Consider the following 9,508-nt stretch of genomic DNA (forward strand, 5'->3'; position numbering starts at 1 on the left):
GCTACACCAATTCATGAATCATTAGGTGCTCAAAATATACTCACCAAAATAATTTATTGTCTAATATTTTGTTTTAGCACAAATAAAAAGGAAATTTTCTCTCAACCCAGAAAATGTTTCCACAAAGGAAAAAGAGAAAGAAAATAATTCTATTGTAGATTAAGCATAAACCAGAATGTGATGTATTATGGGTTATCCCCTAAATATTGCAGAGACAGAAAGATCCCTTTCCATTTTTATATGGTTAAGGGGATACAACCCATTACATACACATTCCCAAGATATTTCAGAGGTAGATTTACACTTTGGGATCAGAACACCTCCCCTGCTCCAAGAAGTTATGCTAATCTTTTCCAAGAAACTGGAAGATAGGGGAAATAGCTCCTTGATTACTACAAAGAAATAGAGACCCTTTTATATGGTAAACTTTGCAAGAGGCTCATTTATGTACATTTTAAAAGGACAAAGAAAAACAACTTACAAGTTTTCTAAAGTAAATGAAAAGAGAGAGGATGGCAGAGAAAGTGTCATTCCTTATATTCACCAAGGAGAATTAAACCAGTCATTATTATTTTGAATTTTTATGTTTTCTTCCTCAGGAACACATATACATTCAAGTCAAATGAAATAAATCAAGAACATCACAATATAGATTTAAAAGGGTGATCATATAAATTTTAATTTACACAATGCATTAGCGAAAAAAAGTTATTCTGATGGTAGATTGACTTTCCTAAGACAAGACTTAACAATAATCACTACCTGACTTTTTTTTCTTGGACCATAAACATATAGGAAAACAATTACTTTGTTTCTTTGGTAGATTGAATAAATATTCTGCACACCTTTTTATGTGTTCTTTAGCATAATATGAATTCATGCTGTTATGGTTGAAGTACAATTGTTACAATACATTCAAATTTTCTCCCAGGCTATCAAATGTACCATGTTATAAATTTACCTTAGATGACAAAGATTGTTTATTTTAAATTTTAAGATGGCAGATTATTTGAAAAGTAGAAAAATCTTCTTTATTGTTGATATGCAAATATAAATGGGGGTACTTCTTAATAGGTATATGGAGGAAGTCACAGAAATGCCAGAATGGGACTCAATGAAATTCATTGCCAACAATGAAAACTTCATTAACTTTAACTCTATTCTTTCCACTCAGATTTTGCCTTGAAATAACACACATTTAAATCTAAGGAATGTAAAGCATTTTTAGAGTAATCAAATTATATTATGCTGCAAGAGAAACTACAGTCTTATGAATGAAATTAGATGGTTAAACATGTAAATAGCATATAACCATCCAAAAACATGCTTAATGGAATCCTCTCCAAACCTTAGTGGAATTGGGAATTCACTGACCATCAAGACTGTGTTGTCTGCAGGTCAGATTTAGGCTGTATCAGGAAGAATTCCCCCTGAGAGACTCATTCTGCTAATTCTTCTCCACTATCTAAATCTGAAGCAAATGCAGAGAAATACAAACCAGTGATTTAAACACAGCTGGACTAATTCCAAAAAATGTTTTGGAAATCTCAAAATGCCTTAGAACCTTTTACAGGTTTGCAAGGGAAGTGGATTTTAAATATCCACTAAGCCAATCAGGGATGCAAGTAGTAGATATTTACTCCATAGATATCACCTAGGACTTTTGGGTGCAGATTTAATATATTCACACCAGTCAAGACTAGAAATAATCAAAATGGACTTTCTCACAAAATCTAACACAAGTAGTTAAATCCTAGCAGACATGTTTTATGCCTATGTTTAAAGGAAAATAGGTCTGGAAGAAGAGACAATTAATTTATGTGATGATGCAAAAATTAATATGTCTTTGAAAGCCCTTAGAAATTATTTTTCCTGAGTCATATCTAAATTGATCCTCACCAAAGGATACTAAGCCACTAAACATGGTATTATCCCCCATACCTTTGGGCATTTACTTTCAGCCTTTGCATTAGGCTGGCTTAGGCAGTGTTTCTCTGGATGCCCCAAAATGCTGTAGTTGGATCCTGAGCAGTTCAGGAAACAGTCAGCACTGTGCTCATCTAGCTACCCAAAAGAAAGGAAAAAAAGATAACATAGCCTGGAATGGTATTAGGCTAGCTGCTAAGAAAATCTGAGATAAGGATGAAAAGAGGAAAAAAAAAAAAGAATTTACTGTCCAATAAGGATATGTCAAAAGACAAGTTGGAATCAAGTTTGTAGATTACAGCATTTTATTCAGGACACCAAAGTTTGGCTGCAGCAAGAAAGGCAGATCATTTGCAACTTTGAACCTCTAGGGATAGAAAATGATTTTTATAGACATATAGACATAGGCAGTTAGCTTAACTCCTTTTGAATGGACAAAGGGGTTGTCGATTTTAAAGGATGGTTTAGGGCAGGTTGGCTTTATTTTGTATTGGGGTCAAAGGTAAAGAATTAGGGCCTTGATTGGCTATTTGGGTTAGCCACCTTGGGTGATTTCAATTTCAGAAGATATGAAGAAGAAACTCAACAAAGAGTTCAAAGAAGAAGTAGGGCATAGATTTTTTCACTTGGAGGGTTCCCTGAGGTTTTCTCTATATAATTTTGTCAAGCCTCTCATTCACCACTAAAAGTCTATCATTTTCATTGCTGATTTCACAGATTACCTTAAGTTTGAGATTTTTGCCATCCCAGTTGTGCTGGTTTTGTATTCTAAATTATATAATTTGTTAAATGTTAGTAGCTGCATAGTAGCATTTAAGAGTCAAGAGATCAGACAATGAATGAGGGATATTAGCAATATTGTGATTAAGAGGATAAAAAGTGCCCCTATTATGGCATCTCTGAGCCAAGATCCTCATGACACTAAAAGCTACCCAAAAAGAGAATCAGACCAATCAGATTCTGGAGGTGTGTAATCCAATTTGGCTCCTTCTCTAGTATTGGCTTCTGCTGCCACTATCTCTTGGTAAACTTCCTTTTGACTGTCATTCACAAATTCACAGTTCTGAGTGCCAGTTAGTGCACACTAGTGACTATATTCTGGAAAGTCAGAATATAGTCTCATGCCAGTCCATTTTGTAGTAATTTTACAAATTACTGGTATTTTGTCAGCTAGTGACCTGATAGCCAGCCCTAGAAGAATGACTGTGCTGACTAATTGATTTTGCGCTTCTACCTCCAAAAGTGTCAGGTAACAAATTTCTGTTGTTTAAAGCCACCTAGTTTGTGGTACTTTGAGCTGCTACATATATAGATATGTTTACTCTCTCCCAAAATTATTTTGGGATGTGTCACTATTTCACACTAACCTATACAAACCTACAAGGTCTCACATCCTATTCAAAGTTCCATGTAATTATGGTATTTGAGCACACTGTATGAGTTACATTGTTTAGGAAATATAGATCCTGCACCAAATAAACATTTCTTCCCTTGGTCTCACATGGAAGTGGAAGTTTTAAAACACAGTCAGTATCATCCTTTACCCTTTGGCCTGATTCACCCTAGTCCTACCCAGATCTGCTTCATTTATATCTCTAATTGAAGTCTGGACTCTTTTTCAACTTTTTAAACAATTGCTGTATGCGCTAATACTGACATTCATATCTGCTGAGCTCTAGCTCTGAGTTACAGTTGTCACACTACATGTCTTTTTATGGACATGTATTTTCATTTCTCTGGGTATTTACTTAGGACTGGAATTGCTGAGACAGTGTTATAAGAAACTGCCAGATCTTTTTTGCAATAGTTAAAACATTTTAAATCCCCACCAACCATGTATGAGAGTTCCAGTTGCTTGATATTCTTGTCAACATTTGGTATTGTTAGTCTTTTTATTTTAGCTATTCTGGTAAGTACATAGTGTTTTTTTTTTTTTTGTTTGCTGTGTTTTGTGAATATGTAAACATTATAACATTTCCCTGATTAAAAATTGAAACTGTTTACCTTCTTATTACTTCTGGGGTCTTAATTTCAATGAATTACAGAAATTAAAGTCTGTATGCAATTTTAGATAGTATCTAATTTTACTCACTTTACAGGCAAAAAAAATGAGGCTCATGTAGCTTAAGTGACTTACACAAGTATATACCAAGCAGGTGCTAGAATTCATACCTTCAGTGTCCCAGTTGGAGCTCTTTCTACTCTACAAAGCCCCTGCCATTTGATTATTTGTTGTTTTCCCCTGAAACATGACATTTTCTTCTTGAGAAAGGTCCCTTATTCCTAGCTTTTAAAAATTCATGTGACTAACCAAGGGAGAAAATTGATTATTCTGAATAAAATTGTAACCTTTTTTTTGTTCCACTTACTCATAATTATAATTCACTAAGTAGGATTCATTCATCATTTAGGAAAGAGTTTGATGAAGTTTGTAGTTGCCAATTACTGGATAGCATAAAGCCTGGGGTTTCTTTCTTTTTACATATCTGAAACATCACATTTTGAGAGTGTTAGAACAACTTAAGGAAATTTTCTAATGACAGATAATCTCTTTTCCTACCAACTTTTTTTATTGAGATTGTTCACTTACCATACAATCATCCAAAGATCCAAAGTGCACAGTCAATTGCCCATGGTACCATTTTACAGATGTGCATCCATCACCACAGTTAATTTTTTTTTCAGTTTTTAGAACATTTTCATTACTCCAGAAAAGAAATAAAGATGAAAAAGGAAACTTAAATACTCCCATACCCCTAACCACCCACCCCCTCCATTATTGACTGATAGTATTGCTATGGTACATTTGTTACTGTTGGTGAAAGAATGTTAAAATACTACTAACAGTAGTACATAGTTTGCAGTAGGTATATTTTTCCCTATATGCCCCTCTATTATTAACTTCTAGTTAGATGTCACACATTTGTTCTAGTTCATGAAAGAGATTTCTAATATTTGTACAGTTAATCATGGACATTGCACACCACAGGATTCACTGTTTTATACATTCCCATCTTTTACCCTCCAACTTTCCTTCTGGTGACATTCATGACTCTAAGATTCCCCTTTCCACCACATTCATACACCATTCAGCACTGTTAGTTATTCTAGCAACATACTGTCATCACCTGTGTCCATTTCCAAACATTTAGGTTCAACCTAGTTGAACATTCTGCTCATGATAAGCAACTGCTCCCCATTTTTTAGCCTCATTCTATATCCTGGTAGCTTATATTTCATGTCTATGACTTTACATATTATAATTAGTTCATACTAGTGAGACCATGAAATATCTGTCCTTATGTGTCTGACTTATTTCACTCAATATAGTGCCCTCAAGGTTTCTTCATCAACCCATTTCTTTAAGATGGTTTTGTTCACACGCCATACATTCCATCCTAAGTAAACAATTGATGGTTCCCTGTATAGTCATGTATTTATGTATTCACCACCATCACCCTATCTATACAAGGACCTCTTGACATTTCTTCCATGAAGTAAGAGGAAGAGTCAAGGAAGGTAGAGAGACAAAAGAAAAAGAAAAAAGAAAGAGAAAAAAATGGCAGCTAGGAAGCAACCAAAGGAAAGATAGCATTAAACTAAAGTAGAATGAAGAGTCAGACAACATCACCAATGCCAAGAGTCCCATACACCTCCCTTATGTCCCCATGTTATATCTATATAGCTTTGGTATATTGCCTTTATTATATTAAAGGAAGCCTAATGCAATGTTTCTGTTAATGATAGTCTCTAGTTTGCATTGATTTTATTTTCCCCCAATCCCACTCTATTTTTAATGCCTTGCAAGGTTGGCATTCATTTGTTCTCCCTCACATAAAAACATATTTGTACACTTCATCACAATTGTTGAGCACTCTATGTCCATCACCTCAATTAATATTTTTTGAATTTTGAGAACATTTTCATTATGCCTGAAAAGAAAAAAAGATAAAAAGGGAAACTCAAATCCTCCATACACCTAACTCCCCCCCCCCATGTTATTGACTCATAGTATTGGTATAGTACTGTTGTTACTGTTGATGAAAGAATGTTAAAATACTAACTGTAGTATAAAGTTTGCAATAGGTTTTCCTGAGTTATGCAGTCCCAGTATTAATATTTCCTCTTTCCTTCTGGTGTCCCACATGCCTTCCTCTTTCAACCATACTCACAGTCATCTTTGTTCAGTGTACTTACATTGCCATGCTACCATCACCCAAAATTGTGTTCAAAACTCTCACTCCTGTCTTTTCCTATCTGTCTGTAGTTCTCCCTTTAGTATTTCCTGTAGAGCAGGTATCTTCTTCACAAACTCTCTCATTGTCTGTTTGTCAGAGAATATTTTAAACTCACCCCCATATTTGAAGGACAGTTTTGCTGGATATAGGATTTTTGGTTGGTGGTTTTTCTCTTTCAGTGTCTTAAAAATATCACACCACTTCCTTCTTGCCTCCATGGTTTCTACTGAGAAATCCACACATAGTCTTATCACACTTCCTTTGTATGTGATGGATCAGTTTTCTCTTCTGCTTTCAGGATTCTCTCTTTGTCTTTGATATTTGATAATCTGATTATCAAGTCTCTTGGCATAGGTCTATTCAGATCTATTCTGTTTGGGGTATGCTGTGTTTCTTGGATCTGTATTTTTATGTCTTTCATAAGAGATGGGAAATTTTCATTGATTATTTCTTTTATTATTGCTTCAGCCTCTTTTCCCTTCTCTTCACCTTCTGGGACACCCAGAACATGTGCATTCATACATTTCATGTGTCATTAATATCCCTGTGATGTTGCTCATATTTTTTCATTCTTTTCCCCTGACTGTTCTTTCGTGTGTAGGATTTCAGGTGTGTTGTTCTCCAATTCCTGAGTGTTTTCTTCTGCCTCTTGAGAGCTGTTGTTGTGTGTCTCCATTGTGTTTTTTATCTCTTGTGTTGTGCCTTTCATTTCCATAGATTCTGTCAGTTGTTTTTCTAACTTTTGATTTCTACTTTATGTATGCCCAGTGTTTTCATTATGTGCTATATCTCTTTTACCATATCTTCCCTAAACTTTTTGAATTGATTTTAGCATTAGTTGTTTCAATTCCAGTATTTCAGTTGAAGTGTAAGTTTGTTCCTTTGACTTGGCCATAACTTCATTTCTCTTAATGTAGGTTGTAGTTTTCTTTTGTCTAGCATCTGGTTTCCTTTGTTACCCAAATCAGCAGAACAAGCTCAGGTCTCAGAAGGGGACAATATTTAGTATCAGGTTTCCCTGAGGGTGTGTGTCTTAGAATATTGACATACCCTGTGAGGCCTCCAGCCACTGTGCTTTTCCTTACCTGCCCAGCAGGTGGTGCCTGTGAGCCTGTCACTCCTGACTGGTGTAAGGAGGTATGGCCTGCTTAGTTTCTGTTTTGGCGGTTTTCCCCAAGACTCTGGGGTCTGGTTCTGAATGGGAGGCCAGTAGTAGGGCTGGGCACCACTTCCTTCCTCTTAGGGAAGACACATCCCCTAGGGAGTGATCATCAGCAGTTAAATAGGCTATTTGTCTCTCTGACTCTGCTATCTCCACCCTTGTCTGGGTCAGAGAGCTTTGAATTGAAAATGGCTGAGGCTTTTTCCAATGAGACTCCCAGGTTAAGAGAGAATAAAAGGGGAAGAAAGCCCCCTTTCCGGGCCAATCCTCAGCCCTCCCAGCTTCACCCACCAGCCAGACATAGCACCTGATCCTCTCAGTTCCCCCTCCTGGTATAGAGAAGTCCTCCAGCTCTTTAACATCAGTCATCACTAAAAGTCTCTTCTGTTTGTTGGGGATTTGTACCTTGTATTGAGCAGTCCATGTTTGTTAATTAAAACCCCAGTTGGTTTTAATTAAAAGAGGCAGAAGAGAAATGATAACTAATTGCAATATGTAATCTTAGGTTAAAGCCTGAAATCATTAAAATAAATTAGCTAAAAAGAACATCATTTTGACTGCCCTTGAAATTTGAATTTTTACTGGGTTAGATAATATTTTATCAATGCAACATTCCATTGGATTTTTAAATTGTAATTTTACAAGTGGCCATACAAGAGAATATTTTATTCTTAAAAATTACATATGGGAAAATTCAGAGGTATGAAGGGTGATGTCCAAATTTATCTTCAAATCATTCAGAAAAAAATGTACATCTATATTTCTGAATGGAAAGAAAGCAAGTAAAGAAGGAAAGAAAGAGAGAAAGGAAAAGAAAAAAAGAAAGAAAAGAAAGAGAGAGAAAGAAAGAGAGAAAGAAAAAGAAAGAAGGAAAGGAAGGAAGGCAGGAAGGCAGGCAGGAAGGAAGGAAGGAAGGAAGGAAGGAAAGAAAGAAAAGTTGGAGGAAGGAAGAGAAAGACTAAAGTGGAACAAAGTATAGACAGTTGGTGAATCTGAATGAAACATGGTATGGGAGTTTCTTGGACTATCCTTGCAATATTTATGTAAGGTTGAAATCATGTCAACATAGAGAGATGAAAAATGAGGGTAATCGTTTTAGTTTCCTGGTTGCTAAGTCAAATACCATGCAATGGGTTGGCTTAAATAACAGGAATTTATTGGTTCACACTTTTGAAGCCAGGAGAAGTCCACAATCAAGGCATCATCAAGGTGATACTTTTTCCCTGAAGACTCTGGCATTCTAGGCCTGGCTGCTGGGATCCTTGGTCCTTTGCTTTTCTGTCACATGGCAATGCACATGGCAGCCTGTCCTGGCTTCATTCACTTCCTGTTTCCTTTGACTTCCAACTTCTTACTGTTCCCTTTCACTTTCTGTCTTTGTGAACTTCCTGTAAGGCCTTCAGTAATAGGATTGAGTCCCATCATGATTGAATTGAGCCACACCTTAACTGAAGTAATATGTCCTATTTACAAGGATTCATACCCATAGGAATGGATAATTTTGAGAACATGTTTTCCTGGGGTACAGAGCTCCAAGCCACCACAGTACCATATCAAATATAAAAAGTGACATTAATAGTTATGTTCACAGAGCAAAGCTCAGATTTTCATATATCATGTTTGAAAAGATTTAGTTTGAAGTTTTATACAAATTCATCATATATATATATATAAAGTAAACCTTTTTTATGATACATATTGATACCCTGAAAATCCCTAGTCTATCATAATATGCTGTACAAGTATTGTTAATGAATACATAGAACCTTTTCTATGTGAGAAACTGAAAAATTTTCTTTTCAATTGGCAAGCATTCATTTGAATGTTGTTATAGATGATGAGGACTATTAGTCAAAAGGCTTTAGCTGTGTTCCACAAGATAGACCTTAAGTCTATTAAATCTGTATATCTAAACATTATATTTACTTTTTCTTTATTTATTCTATTCTTTCTCTCGTTTTTCTTTTCTTTTCATTTTTATACATACTGCCTTCATGTAAATATGCATATCAATAAATACAGAAGTCACCAGTTTTGTAAATATTCTCCAAGAATGCAAAAAAAAAAGAGGTTTTGGAATTACTATAAATATATTTGATCTAGATGTATTTTAAGTTCTGAAAGATATAAATGTATAATCTATACTTTCAATGTTACTGGCAGGGTATCTTGCTTTCTAGCT

Source organism: Choloepus didactylus, chromosome 26 (genome assembly GCF_015220235.1).
Source record: "Choloepus didactylus isolate mChoDid1 chromosome 26, mChoDid1.pri, whole genome shotgun sequence".
Classification (NCBI taxonomy): Eukaryota; Metazoa; Chordata; class Mammalia; order Pilosa; family Megalonychidae; genus Choloepus; species Choloepus didactylus.